The sequence below is a fragment of the Eumetopias jubatus genome, unplaced genomic scaffold (assembly GCF_037043125.1).
Source record: "Eumetopias jubatus isolate StellerSeaLion01/CBP00866 unplaced genomic scaffold, mEumJub1_p1.0 scaffold_8, whole genome shotgun sequence".
Lineage (NCBI taxonomy): Eukaryota > Metazoa > Chordata > Mammalia > Carnivora > Otariidae > Eumetopias > Eumetopias jubatus.
In genome coordinates, this window is record NW_028274814.1 from 127,157,113 (window position 1) to 127,170,758 (window position 13,646).

General features: G+C 42.1%; 1 pseudogene; it reads left to right on the forward strand.

Annotated features, from left to right (window-relative positions):
* The first annotated feature begins 10,972 nt into the window (after positions 1-10,972).
* On the forward strand, positions 10,973-11,999 carry LOC114197541 (large ribosomal subunit protein uL18 pseudogene; annotated as a pseudogene).
* Positions 12,000-13,646: the final 1,647 nt, after the last annotated feature.

A 13,646-nucleotide genomic window follows, 5' to 3' on the forward strand; every position in this document is an offset into this window, starting at 1 on the left:
CCCAACCAGTTCATGCTTTTTCTCTCACTCTGCTGTCTCACTCTCAAATAAATAAATAAAAATCTTAAAAAAAATTTATGCACATGATGTGATGAGCACTGGGTGTTATATGCAACTGATAAATTATTGAACACTACGTGGAAAAAATGATGTACTGTAAGTTGGCTAATTGAATTTAAATTAAAACAAGAACAACAACAATAACAACAACAACAAAAAAAAACAAAAAAAAAGAAAGAAAGAAAGAAAGAAAAAGAAAGAAAAAAAGCCAGATTTAGCTGGCATGCCATTTTCATATCTTTCCCCTTCTTCCTGTCCAGAATGCTATATGATGCCTAAGGATGTGGCAGCCTTCTTAAGACCATTAGGAGCCAAACATGAGGACAAAATCCAACTTGTTAAGGCTGGCAGGATGTTAATATTAACAACTGTAACAACACATGTTGCCTACTGCACTATTATAGTGGTTTGCTTATATTAAATTATTAATCCTTTCAATAGGCCTGGGAGGTGGGGGCTGTTATTATTATTATTAAAATGACATTTTTTAGAGCAGTTTTAGGTTCATAGCAAAATTGAGGGGGAAGGTACAGAGATTTCCCATACATCCCCTGCCCCTACACATGCATAGCTTCCCCCACTATCAAGATTCCTCACCTGAGTTGTACATTTGTTACAATTGATGAGCTTAGATGGACACATCATAATTACCCAAATCCCTAGTTTACTTTAGGGTTCACTCTTGATGTTGTACATTTTATGAATTTAGCCAAATGTATAAATGACATGTATCCATTATTATAATATCATACAGAGTGATTTCACTGCCCTAAAAATTCTCTGTGTTCTGCCTATGCATCTCTTCCCTAACCCCTGGAAACCACTGATCTTTTTATTTTTTCCATAGTTTTTCCTTTTCCAGACTGTCATATATTTGGAATCATGCAGTATGTAGCCTTCTCAGATTGGTTTCTTCCACTTAGTAATATGCATTCAAGATCCCGCCATGTCTTTGCATGGCTTGAGAGTTTATTTCTTTTTAGTACTGAATAATATCTCTTGTTCAAATGTAGCACAGGTTTTTCATCCATTCACTTACTGAAGGACATCTTGGATGCCTCCAAGTTTTGGCAAATATGAATGAACACCTGGTTATAAACATCTGTGTGCAGGTTTTTGTGTGGACATAAGCCTTCAACTCCTGTGCAGGTTTTTGTGTGGACATAAGCCTTCAACTCCTTTGCACAGATACCAAGGAGCACGATTATTGGATTGAATGGTAAGAGCATGTTTACTTTGTAAGAAACTACCAAACTGTCTTCCAAAGTGGCCGTACCATTCTGCATTCCTACCAGCAACAAATGAGAGTTCCTGTTGCTCCACATCCTCACCAGAATTTGGTGTTGTTAGTGTTCTGGATTCTGGCCATTTTTTTTTTAAGATTTTATTTATTTATTTGAGAGAGACAGAGAGAGCACGAGCTGGGTAAGGTGGGGATGGATGGTCAGAGAGAGGGAGAAGTAGGCTCCTCGCTGAGTGTGGAGCCCAACTCGGGGCTCAATCCTGGGACCCTGAGATCATGACCTAAGCCGAAGGCAGACACTTAACTGACTGAGCCACCCAGGCGCCCCAATTCTGGCTATTCTAATGGGTGTTAGAAACATCTCATTATTGTTTTAGTTTGCATTTCCCTGATGACATAGGACATGGAGCATCTTTTCATATGCATGTAACCATCTTTCGTGACATGTCCGGTAAGGCTTTGGTCTGTTTTTAAATCAGGTTGTTTGTGGTCTTACTGTTGAGTTTTGAGTTCTTTGCATATTTTGGATAACAGTCCTTTATCAGATGTGCCTTTTGCAGGTATTTTTTCCAGTCCGTGGTTTGTCTTCTCATTCTTTTGATATTGTTCTTTGCAGAGCAGAAGTTTTTAATTTTAATGAGGTCCAGCTTATCAATTATTTCTTTCACAAATCGTGTCTTTGGTGTTGTATCTAAAAAGGCATCAGCAAACCCAAGGTCATGTAGGTTTTCTCCTGTTACCTTCCAGGAGCTTTATAGTTTTGAATTTTATATTTAGACTGGTGATCCATTTTGAGTTCATTTTAGTGAAGAATGTAAGGTCTGTGTCTAGAGTCACTGTTTTGCAAGTGGATGTCCAGTTGGTCCAGCACCATTTGTTGAAAAGATTATTTTGCTGGGCGCCTGGGTGGCTCAGTCATTAAGCGTCTGCCTTCGGCTCAGGTCATGATCCCAGGGTCCTGGGATGGAGCCCCTCATCGGGCTCCCTGCTCAGCAGGAAGCCTGCTTCTCCCTCTCCCACTCCCCCTGCTTGTGTTCTCTCTCGCTGTCTCTCTCTGTCAAATAAATAAATAAAATCTTTTTTTAAAAAAAGAAAGAAAAGACTATTTTGCTCCATCGTATTGCCTTTGCTTCTTTGTCAAAGATCAGTTGACTGTATTTATTGTGTGTGTGGGGTCTATTATTTTTATGGCCACTTTACAGACAAGAAGACCGGAGAACTGGAGAGAAATTAAGTAACTTTCCCAGCATCACACAGTCACAGAGCCAAGATTTAATACTACGAGTTAACAAGAGTAATTGTGCCAGCATCCCTGTACTTAACCATGGTACCACACTCCCTGTCTAGATATATAGGCTCAGTCTGAGTTCTGGTGTCACGTTCGAGCAGTTGCACCTTCCCTGGATCTTATATTGATATTTCTCTGTATGAAAAAATAAATCTCTATTTACTCGTATTTCTTGTCGTGTGTGAAAAATCAACCTCTGTTTGTTTAAGCCACTATTATTCAGATTTTCTACTATAGGTAGCAGAATAAAGTCCTGAAACCCAAGCCATAGTGTAGCTCATCCCCTAAACCACCTTGATGTACCTTTGTAGTACATCACCTTTCCGCCTGTTAGAGTGTTAGCCCAGTGAGCGTGGGGACCACACCCACCTTGTGCAATTCGGTGCCTTAGTACAGTGTCTGTACATATGAGATGCTCAATAAATAAGTTGGAATAAGATTGATAGTGAAGACTGAATAAATAAGTAATCTCCTCTTCCTGCCATACTTAGCTTTGTACTAATTTGCATTCTCTGTATATAGGCTAGCAAAGAAAGAGGGCAGGAGTTCTGTATTTTGTGCTCATGTCAGTCTAACCCGGCACTAAAAAAAAAGAATAAATCATCAAGTCCATGAACTGTTGAGAGGTAAGTGTACTTTCGGGTTTTTGTTTCTCTTGCCATTTTTTGTCCCCTTTCAGCCCTGTCCTGACGTATCAGTTTCCTACTTCATTTTAATCCCATACCACCTCTCACATCAATTTAGCCTTTTGATTCATGTATCTCATATATGTTCTTTTCTTCTTCCTTGTCTCTCCTTATTTCCCTGGACATACTGCACAGCTCCTCTTCACTTCTGATAGAGTAATTTCTCTAAGGTATAGAGAACTGTTTGCTTCCCTCTAACGTACCCAGCCTGTGCTATCCTCACCACTCATTTCAATTTCCTGGTGTGATTTATCCAGCAATCAGACCAGTGCCCAAAATTGGCTTTGCAGAACGGCTTTTAATGTGTTTGTCTTATTCCTTCAGGGACTGCTCCTGATTATCATACAGAGAAGCTCAGGTCCCCATTTTGCTGATCCTTCACTTGGGCCAGATCAGCCACGTGAGCCATTTCGTTTAATACCAAATTGAGCTATTAATTCCCAGAATAACGTGCAATATGTGGAAGGAGTCCTGTGCCTCTGTCGGCAGGAAGGGATTCTGTTTCTTGCCTGTAATGCAGCGTGCATTTTCTCCCTGTGATGTGCTAGAGAGAGCGCTGGGACACTGGTGAGCTGGAGCCTAGGCTCATCTCAGGGAGACACTGATTTTGAGCAAGTCATTTGCTTCATTTCCTCCCTGGACCTCAGTTTCCTAACTCTCAGAGGGTTGAACTTCATCAACCCTAAGATATCATCCAGCCTTGTAATTTATGATTTTATAAATAATTAATGGAAAAATAACTTATAAAATTCAATATTACAAAGGCAACCTCAGTCGAATGTTAGGAAAAAGGCTCCAAACTCTTCCCATAAACATTTATTATGATATTAATCACATTCAATATCATAGCTCAAGTTCAGAAAATTGGACTATAAGAACCAAATAGCAGGTAACATCAGAATCCAGAATTCAAAGTTAGATTAATGACGGGAATCAAGAACAAAGGATCAAGTCTAACCAGTGACTTGGGTGGGGTGCAGGGGAAGGAGCTTCTCAGAGGTGAAATGTGTTCCTGCTATTCATGTTCTCCTGTTCCCTGACCCCTGCCTTCCACTGTCCTTCCTCTCCTTCAACAAGCACATTTTTTATATTTGTTATTTAACTTATTTTAATGTTTTTACAGGAAATTTCTAAGATAAGAAAGTATGTATTTTCTTGTTCTCCCATGATCGTATTTAGGTATGCTCAGCCTTCCTGGGCTATAACATCTAGCCACCAGGCAGCTACAGTTGTGGTCCCAGGTCAACAGGTAAATGAGCTCCTTTTTTTTTTTTTTAAAGATTTTATTTATTTGACAGAGAGAGACAGAGCGAGAGAGGGAACACAAGCAGGGGGAGTGGGAGAGGGAGAAGCAGGCTCCCCGCTGAGCAGGGAGCCTGATGCGGGGCTTGATCCCCGGACCCTGGGATCATGACCTGAGCTGAAGGCAGACGCTTAACGAGAGCCACCCAGGCACCTGGCAAATGAGCTCCTGACAGACTGCTGGAAGTTTCCCTCCAGGTGGTGATGCCAATGCGCGGAGCCAGGCAAAACATCATGGATACATAACCACATGACTTATTATCTGCATGGACTCCATCTGAAGTCAATAGGAAAAAAGAGAACATCATTTGGAAACCAGAAGCTCTAACTGCACAGGCTCAATTTAAGCCATTTACACATAACTCACATGAGTTCCCTCTAGTACACAAACCTTTCCCAAACCCCCTCCTTGACTTCCTCCCATGGTGGATCCAGTTAGACCACACAGCTCTTTTTTTTTAAATATTTTATTTTTAAGAGGGAGTGGGGAGGGGGCAGAGGGAGAGGGAGAGAGAGAGAATCTCCAGCAGACTCCCCACTGAGTGCAGAGCCTGACGTGGGGCTCAATCTCATGACCCTGAGATCATGACCTGAGCCAAAATCAAGGGTGGGGCGCTTAAGTGACTGAGTCACCCAGGCACCCCCACACATGGCTCTTTGATTTTGCTTGAATGGAATTGCCTCATCATGAAGTAGGGGGTCCCTTAACTGAAATCCAGCTGTTGTGATGGTTAATTTTATGTGCCATGGTTCCTGGATATTTGGTCAAACATTATTTTTTTCTGGATGTTTCTGTGAAACCGTGTTTTGGACAAGATTAGTATTTAAATTAGTGGACTGTGAGTAAAGCAGATTATGCTCCAGAACATGGGTAGGCCTTGTCTAATCAGTTGAAGGTCTTAACAGAACAAGACTGTGGGTCCCCAGCAAGAGGGAATTCTGCCAGCAGGTAGCCTTCAGTCTCAAAGTGCAGCTGTTCCTCAATTCCCAGCCTCCTGGCCTACTCCATCAGATTTTGGATTTGCTAAGCCTCCATAATCATGTGAGCCAACTCTTTAACAGAAATCTCTATTTATATGTGTATATACATCCTATTGGTTCTGTTTCTCTGGAGATCCCTGACTAATACAGATTTCCAGGGCAAGTCTTGTACACAGAAAGCCTCTGGGCAGACAGAAAAAGAAAGCCCCTGGCCTTGAAGTATAAGTGCAGATAACGCAAGATTACGCCAGTGCAGAATTCCAAGTCTTGGAACCAGGACCATTTGCTTAGATGACCTGACTGACTGAGAAGCAGAGTTTCAGCCTTCTATGGTAATATTCGTTGTTTCTAGCCTGCCCTGGCTGAGGGTGGAGGAAACCTCGAGCTGGTGACTCTATGCTCCTCTGATCTGGCAGATATTGCATTCGTGTGGGCTAAGTCTAGGTGCACCTCTCTGAGATAAGAGAGAATGGGGGCCAAGTCCATGGTCCTGCATACTTGTACTATTCATACACTTTCTGCTGCTTCAGGAGTAATGCTGAGGAGAAGGAATTTTTAACTGAGTGTAACCTAACCTAGAACCCAGACCAGACGTTATGGTCTGGCCAAGTACATGTAGTAAAGCTAAGTCCTGCAATTGTCAGTCTCACACGGACTGGCTGCTCCATTTGGTCAAACTCCAGCTGCTCTTGGCTACCTGGTTTTTGTGGTCATAGGCTGCAAACATTCTACAGTTTTTGGTTTCCTTCTCCTTATTTTATCTGAATTTCCACTTGTTTTTATTTGCATTTGTACCCATTGCCTTAAATTCACAGATTCCTTATCTACTCTTTATTCCTGAGTCCCCTCCCTTCTCTAATATGATTGATTCTTCCTCTGATCAATGCTGCTCATTCAACAATGCAAAGAAAAACAAACAAACAAACAAAATTACCTGTGATTCTACTGTCCAGGAACAGCCCCTACTAATAGATGGGCCTGGGCAATAAGGTGAATGGCAGTGCCCACTTACTTAGATTGGAAGTGCAAGTTTCAGAGATGGATCTTGGAGGGGTAGAGGAAATTATGAAATCAATTTTGGACAAGTTTGCGTTGCCTATTAGATATCTAAGTTTAGAAGGAGAGTAAGCAGTTTGATATAGGAGTCGGGAATTCAGGACAGAAACTCAAGCTGGAGCTAGAACTTGCAAGTCATCATAGTACATAGAAAGTGCATACAAGGCATTTAAAGTCATGGGCAGGATGAGACCCCCAAGAGAGTATGAAAAGAAAAGTGACCTGAGGACGGTGTTCTGGGCACTACAATGTCCAGAAGTGAAGAGAGTGAGGAGGAACCAGCAAAAGAAGACTAAGAGACAGTGAACTGGGAGGTAGGAGAACAAGAAAGAATCAAGTCTCAGAAGCGAAGTGCAGGAAGAATTTCAAGATGCAAGCCATCAACTGCGTCAAATGCTGCTGTTAAGGTCTAGAAAGATGAGGAATGAACATTGGTCAAATGGACTTGCCAATGTGAAAGTCATTGGTGACTTTGACAAGAACAATTTTGGTGGAGCAGAGCCTGATTAGAGAGGATTCCAGAAAGAATGGGAAGAGAAACTGCTGACAGTGAATTTAGGTAAACCCTTCTAGTAATTTTGCAGAAAAGGGAGAACAGAGGTGGGTTGTGGGATGGAGGTGGGTCAAAGGAGGGTATCTTTTTAGATAGAAGAAATATGACACAACATGTTTGAATGCTGCTGGTAACAACAATAATACATTCCATTTGTTAAGGAATGTGTATTTCATTTATGGGTGTACCATAGTTAATCTAATTGATCTTAAATTAGAACACATTTTGTGTCTCCAACTTTTGCTCTTATAACTAAACATCTGCACTACTTCAGGTGCAAGGGAAACCCAACTTGAAAAATAACTGGCCATCCCTGGACCAATAAACGACAATTGGTCAAGGGGGTGTGGGAACTCTCACTGGCCTAGGCTGGGTCGGGTGCCCAGTCCCGCTTCCTCCAGTCAGTGGTGGCCAGGGGTCGGATGGGTGGAAAGATGACATATCAACCATGAGAGAAGGAGAATTTCCACAAAGGTACGTGTGTGTAGTGGTTGTGCTGGACAGATTTCAGAAAAGGTATTTATAACAATATCCCTGGATGCCAATCATTGTTTGCATTTCTAATTATTTCCTTAGGATAAATTCTTGAGTGAAATTCATGGGCCAAAGAAGATGAACCTTTTAAAGGCTCTTGCTAAGCTGTTTGCCAATCTTTGTGCCCAAGCAGTAAGTCTGAGAAAATCATTCCACGCCCCTACCTTATCTCAGCATTGACTACTATAAAAAAAAAAAAATCAAGTATTTGAAAAGTGGGAAAAAAACCTCTCGTTGTTATGATTTTAATTTAAAAAATTATCATTGAGCTTAAATTCATGCAAAAATTCTCATTAACCAACATGTGCTTTATAGTCCAGTCATTGGGCTATTTAACATGGCGGAGCTGAAAGGTGCTGACCCTCTGCAGCCACTTCCTGTCACAGCAGCACTGCAGTGGAATGTTTCAGAGACCTGTCTCTCTTCTAGAAGGCTACAGCTTGAATTGTTGGAGACTCCATCCATCCACTTCAGGGTCACAGTGAAGAGTAGAGGCCAAGGAGACGCTTGGGGAGCCTGTCTCGATGTGACTGTAAGTGAATTCCAGCCTGAGCTCGGGATTTCTTTTGTGTCCTCTGTTCACCTCAGTGACTTTTCCTGTCAGCTGAAAGAGAACATGCCTGAGGCCTCGGAAAGCAGCAGCTGATAGCCAGTCAGCCCTGCTCAGTCTCCTCCTTTTTTCCAGGGGCTTTTTCAGATGTCGGTATGATCCATGGGCCCCTTTCCATTCCAGGTACCTCTAGCCCCAACCTCTGAGTCCCTAACACATGAACATTGTTCCCAGACGATCTGCTGTAGTGAGTGAGTTCCTCAGGAATGAAAAATAAGCCTTTATTTCAAAAAGGGGAGAGGAGCAGGGGAAATAAAGGTTCATCTTTAAAATGTAAGTCTGAGGCCTCTGGGAGCTTTTCAAGCTCAGAATTATACAGAAGAGCTCCATCTTTCATCTCACTGCTAAACAGCCCAGACTAGGGTCCTAGGGCACCCCACCAAAATGTATTTTGATTACTTAATTGTATTTGGGTAAGTCTCGTGATCTCTGTGCATCCAAATTTGTAAAATAAGGAGAATAATGGGTGTCACTCTCTTGGGTGTCATTAATGCCTGTATGAGTGGATTTATATAGTGTTTGCTTCTAATAGTGAATTGAGCATTGGATGACTAAGATGTATTGAATGATGTCACCTATTTTCTGGCTTTTTAGTGGGTTAAAAATGAGGGACCTTGAAAAACATTAGAAAAATTAAATTTCTCCCCAGTATATATCAGTTCTGGAGTGAGACAGACGTGAGCTCAAATTTCAGTTCTCTCACTTCCTAGCCACATCGACCAGGGGCAGATTCCCTAACCTCTCCTTGCCTCAGTTTTTCACGTATAAAATGGGGACATGAGTTGTAACTACTTCATGAAGTTGTTAATGTCAATACATATAAAATAATAATGCTATTATTACTTAAATTATCAATAGTTAGAGCTAAGGCTCTGGCATGAGCTGGACCATGGTTCAAATGCCAGATCTCCTGTTTATTTAAAATTTCTGTGCCTCAGTTCCCTCATGTGTAAGATGGGTTTAAAAACAAGACCACCTAATCTCACAGGATGTTGTAGGGATTCAATGAAATGATGTAAGTAAAATGCATGGTATAGAATGAATGCTCTGTAAACATTAGTTATTTTACTACTGGTTCCTCTCCTGGGCCCACCTTAAGGTAAGCTTATGAAGCTGGTAAAATATGTCATCTGGGCCCTAGTGCCCACCTGCTTGGCTCTGGCAGGAGCTCCTATCCCTTCAATGCCCCCTCTGCCCCAGATGTCCATCCATTATCATGTTCCTTCCCCACCCCAGACTGAAACCCAGTTCAAGCTCAGAGAATAAACTTCACTTCTTGAGACATCTCTCATGGGTATTTGCAACATAAGCCTTATCTTGAGTGGGAAAACAAGACTCTGGCCACTATCCCAGGGATTTTAGGCATCAGCAACCAGGTGAATATATTTCTCAAGCAGACGGCTATTTCAGTGCTCTTAATATTGCAGTACTTTGGTGGCAGCTCTTGGAGAAGGCCAGACCCAAACAGAAGAGTAATTCAAAGTCAGGTGTATAAGGTGATGTATCAATTAGGAATTGTGTTCAGCTGCTAATAGCAAGCAGAGACACAACTACAACCAAATAGGGGTTTATTCTTTCACATACAAGAAGCCTGTGGGCAGAAATTTTAAGGAGAGGATAGCATCTCTGTGATAGCATTAGGGATCTGAATGTATTTTCAGCTATGCCAACCTTAGCCTGTGACTTCCATCCTTAAAGTAACTCCATGGGTCCAATATGGCTATTGGAGGTCCAGTCATCACATCTCCTTTCCAAAAGATAAAAAGGAAGGGCAAAGGTTAAAAAAAAAAAAAAAAAGCCCCCTCCTGTTGAATTAGTATTCTTCTTTAAGGAGCTTTCCATTTTTTTTTTTAAAGATTTTATTTATTTATTTATTTGAGAGAGAGAGAATGAGAGAGAGAGAGAGAGCATGAGAGGGGAGAGGGTCAGAGGGAGAAGCAGACTCCCCGCTGAGCAGGGAGCCTGATGCGGGACTCAATCCCGGGACTCCAGGATCATGACCTGAGCCGAAGGCAGTCGCTTAACCAACTGAGCCACTCCTGAAAGCCCCACCCAAAGATTTGCATGTACGTCTCCCTAGTTGCAAACGAGGCTAAGAGAAGTAGACTTTTAGCTGAACACATTATTACCCTGAATAAAATCAGAGTTCTGTTCATGATACAGAAGGCGAGAAAGGATGATGGGTAGGTAACTTTTGTCGCTACCACAGATAATATTTCTTTTAAACCAGCTACCTTCTTTATTTTGTTTTGTTTTTCAGGGCTAAAGGTGGACATAGGCTAATGCACTTGGCAGAGTTAGGTCATCATCAAAAAATAAGTAGTTTTCCCCCAGCTGATTAGTTTTCTCTCAGCCAGATCAAAGGTCTGAATTATAGGAGATGCAAAAAACAAAACAAAACAAAACAAAACAAAACAAAAAAACTACACGGTAATTTTCTCTCCAAATCCCTAACCATGCCTTTAGCGTCTTCTCCCTTCTCCGTAGCTTCACTGCAATTTGTTTTTTAAGCCTGAAATTGCTCCTATCAATGTCCCTTTTGACTTTCCTAATGGCTAGATTTCAGGGATCCACTTCAGTTCGTCGTTTTCTTGAACTTGCTGTTGCTTTGACACCAGTGACCATGTTGTGGTCTTAAAACCATTGACTCCTTTTTTCCCCCTAGCGGAGCGCTTCTGGGCCTGCTGGTCTGTGGCGAGCCGCGGATGCTGGTCTCTGTTCCGCAGGATGGGGTTTGTTAAGGTTGTCAAGAATAAGGCTTACTTCAAGAGATACCAAGTGAAATTTAGAAGAAGACGAGAGGGTAAAACTGATTATTATGCCCGGAAACGCTTGGTAATTCAAGATAAAAATAAGTACAACACACCTAAATACAGGATGATAGTTCGTGTAACCAACAGAGATATCATTTGTCAGATTGCTTATGCCTGCATAGAAGGAGATATGATAGTTTGTGCGGCTTATGCTCATGAACTCCCAAAGTATGGTGTGAAGGTTGGCCTGACAAATTATGCTGCAGCATATTGTACCGGCCTGCTGCTGGCCCGCAGGCTCCTAAATAGGTTTGGCATGGACAAGATCTATGAAGGCCAAGTGGAAGTGACTGGAGATGAATACAATGTGGAAAGCATTGATGGTCAACCTGGTGCCTTCACCTGCTATTTGGATGCAGGGCTTGCCAGAACTACTACTGGAAATAAAGTTTTTGGGGCCCTCAAGGGAGCAGTGGATGGAGGCTTGTCTATCCCTCACAGTACCAAACGATTCCCTGGTTATGATTCAGAAAGCAAGGAATTCAATGCAGAAGTACATCGAAAGCACATCATGGTTCAGAATGTTGCAGATTATATGCGTTACCTAATGGAAGAAGATGAAGATGCTTACAAGAAACAATTCTCTCAATACATAAAGAACAACGTAACTCCAGACATGGAGGAGATGTTTAAGAAAGCTCATGCTGCTATACGAGAGAATCCAGTTTATGAGAAGAAGCCTAAGAAAGAAGTTAAAAAGAAGAGGTGGAACCGTCCCAAAATGTCTCTTGCCCAAAAGAAAGATCGGGTAGCTCAGAAGAAGGCAAGCTTCCTTAGAGCTCAGGAGCGGGCTGCTGAGAGTTAATAAACCAAACCACAATTTTCTATGAAGATTTTTCAGATAAAGACAGTAATAAACTTATTCATCAAGCAGCTGTCTGTGTTAAACTCTTATTAATGAAACTGTTGGAAATAACCTGAAATAAAAAAGCAGAGGAGTTAAAAAAAAAAAAAACCATTGACTCCATGCTGCTCAGTGCTCTTTCAACTCTTTCTTCATTGTCTCCTGGACCCCAGGGTTCTATCCCAACCCCCCTTCTCCTCTTCCTCCAACACACTTACTGAGGAATGTCAGTCACTCCAATGACTATGTGCCATTGCTGCCAAATCTGTATTTCCAACTCAGACTTCTCTCTTGAGATCCTACGTTATATGTTCAGAGGCTCACCAGGCATCTCCACTTGGAAGACTCACAGATAACTCCAACTTAAGCGTCACAACTGAGCTCCTCTTCTTTTCCCTCAGATCTGTTTCTCCCCCTTTTTTTCTGGTGAGAGTACCGTACCCACTCCAGATGCCCAACTAGAAACTTGGTAATCACCCTTTTCCTTGTCTTCCCTCCCCCACAACCAATCTCAAAATCCTCCTGTTCCAATTTCCTTTCTATCCCTTGAATCTGTCTCCTCCAATTTCCCCTTCTGTTATGTTGGCTCTCATGTGAGTAGTCTCTCTCATGGATTTTGCAATAGCCCCCTTCCTGACTTCTTTCCTTTGTCTCAAATGCATTCTCCCTACTACTGACAGAGTTGGCTTTTTTAATACAAATATGGTTTTGTTGTTTCCCTGATGAAAGTCTTTCTATGGCTTCCACTTAGGCAGAGATAAAATTGAAAACTTTGGCACAACACACAGGGATCTTGATGATATGATCTCTTTTGCTTGTCTTGTCTTGCTTCCTAACATTCTCTCCTGAGTGTTTCACCACCAGACCTATAACCTGAAGTCCTACATTGATCAACTAGTTTAATCCATTCATTAAACAAATATTTATTGACCTGTAGTTCTGAGTATGGGAATACAGCAGTGAAGAAAACAAAGTCCCTGCCCTCCTGGGGCTTCCATTTCCAGTGGTGGTGTTGAAAGGCTATAAATAAGTAAATTATATGTCAGGTGATGCTAAGTGTCACAAACAAAAATAAAGAAACCCAGAGAGTGCTGGAGGGCGGTTGCTATTTTAGCAGGGTGGACAGGGAAGACTGCTCTGATGGAGTGACTTTTGAACAAAGACCTGAAAATAATAAGAAGGGGAGCCATGAGAATGTGGGAGGAATGGCATTCTGGGTTGAGGTTGCAGTGATTGCAGAGGCTCTGGGTCGAGAGCGTGTCTGGAAAGAGCAACAAGGAGGCCTGGAGAGTGGGAGTAGAGTGAGCAAGGGGAACAATGGTTGAAGATGGGGTCAGAGAAGTAGAAGGGAAACTGGATCACATAGGATCTTAAGGCCGTAGGAAGATTTGGATCTGAGTAAGATGAGAAGTCCCTGGAGAGTTTTGAGAAGAAAAGGGACAAGATAAGACAATGGTTTGAAAGGACCTCACCAGGGCAGGTGTGTGAAATACACACTCTAGTGGGCACGTGTGGAAGCAGACATGCCAGATGGAAGACCATGAAAATAATCCAGACAACAGATAATGGCGGCCTGGACAGGGTGGTTACAGCAGAGATGGTGCGAAGGGGTCAGATTCTGGACATAATCTGAAGGTGGAGCTGATAGGATTTGCTGAGGAACCGGATGCGGAATA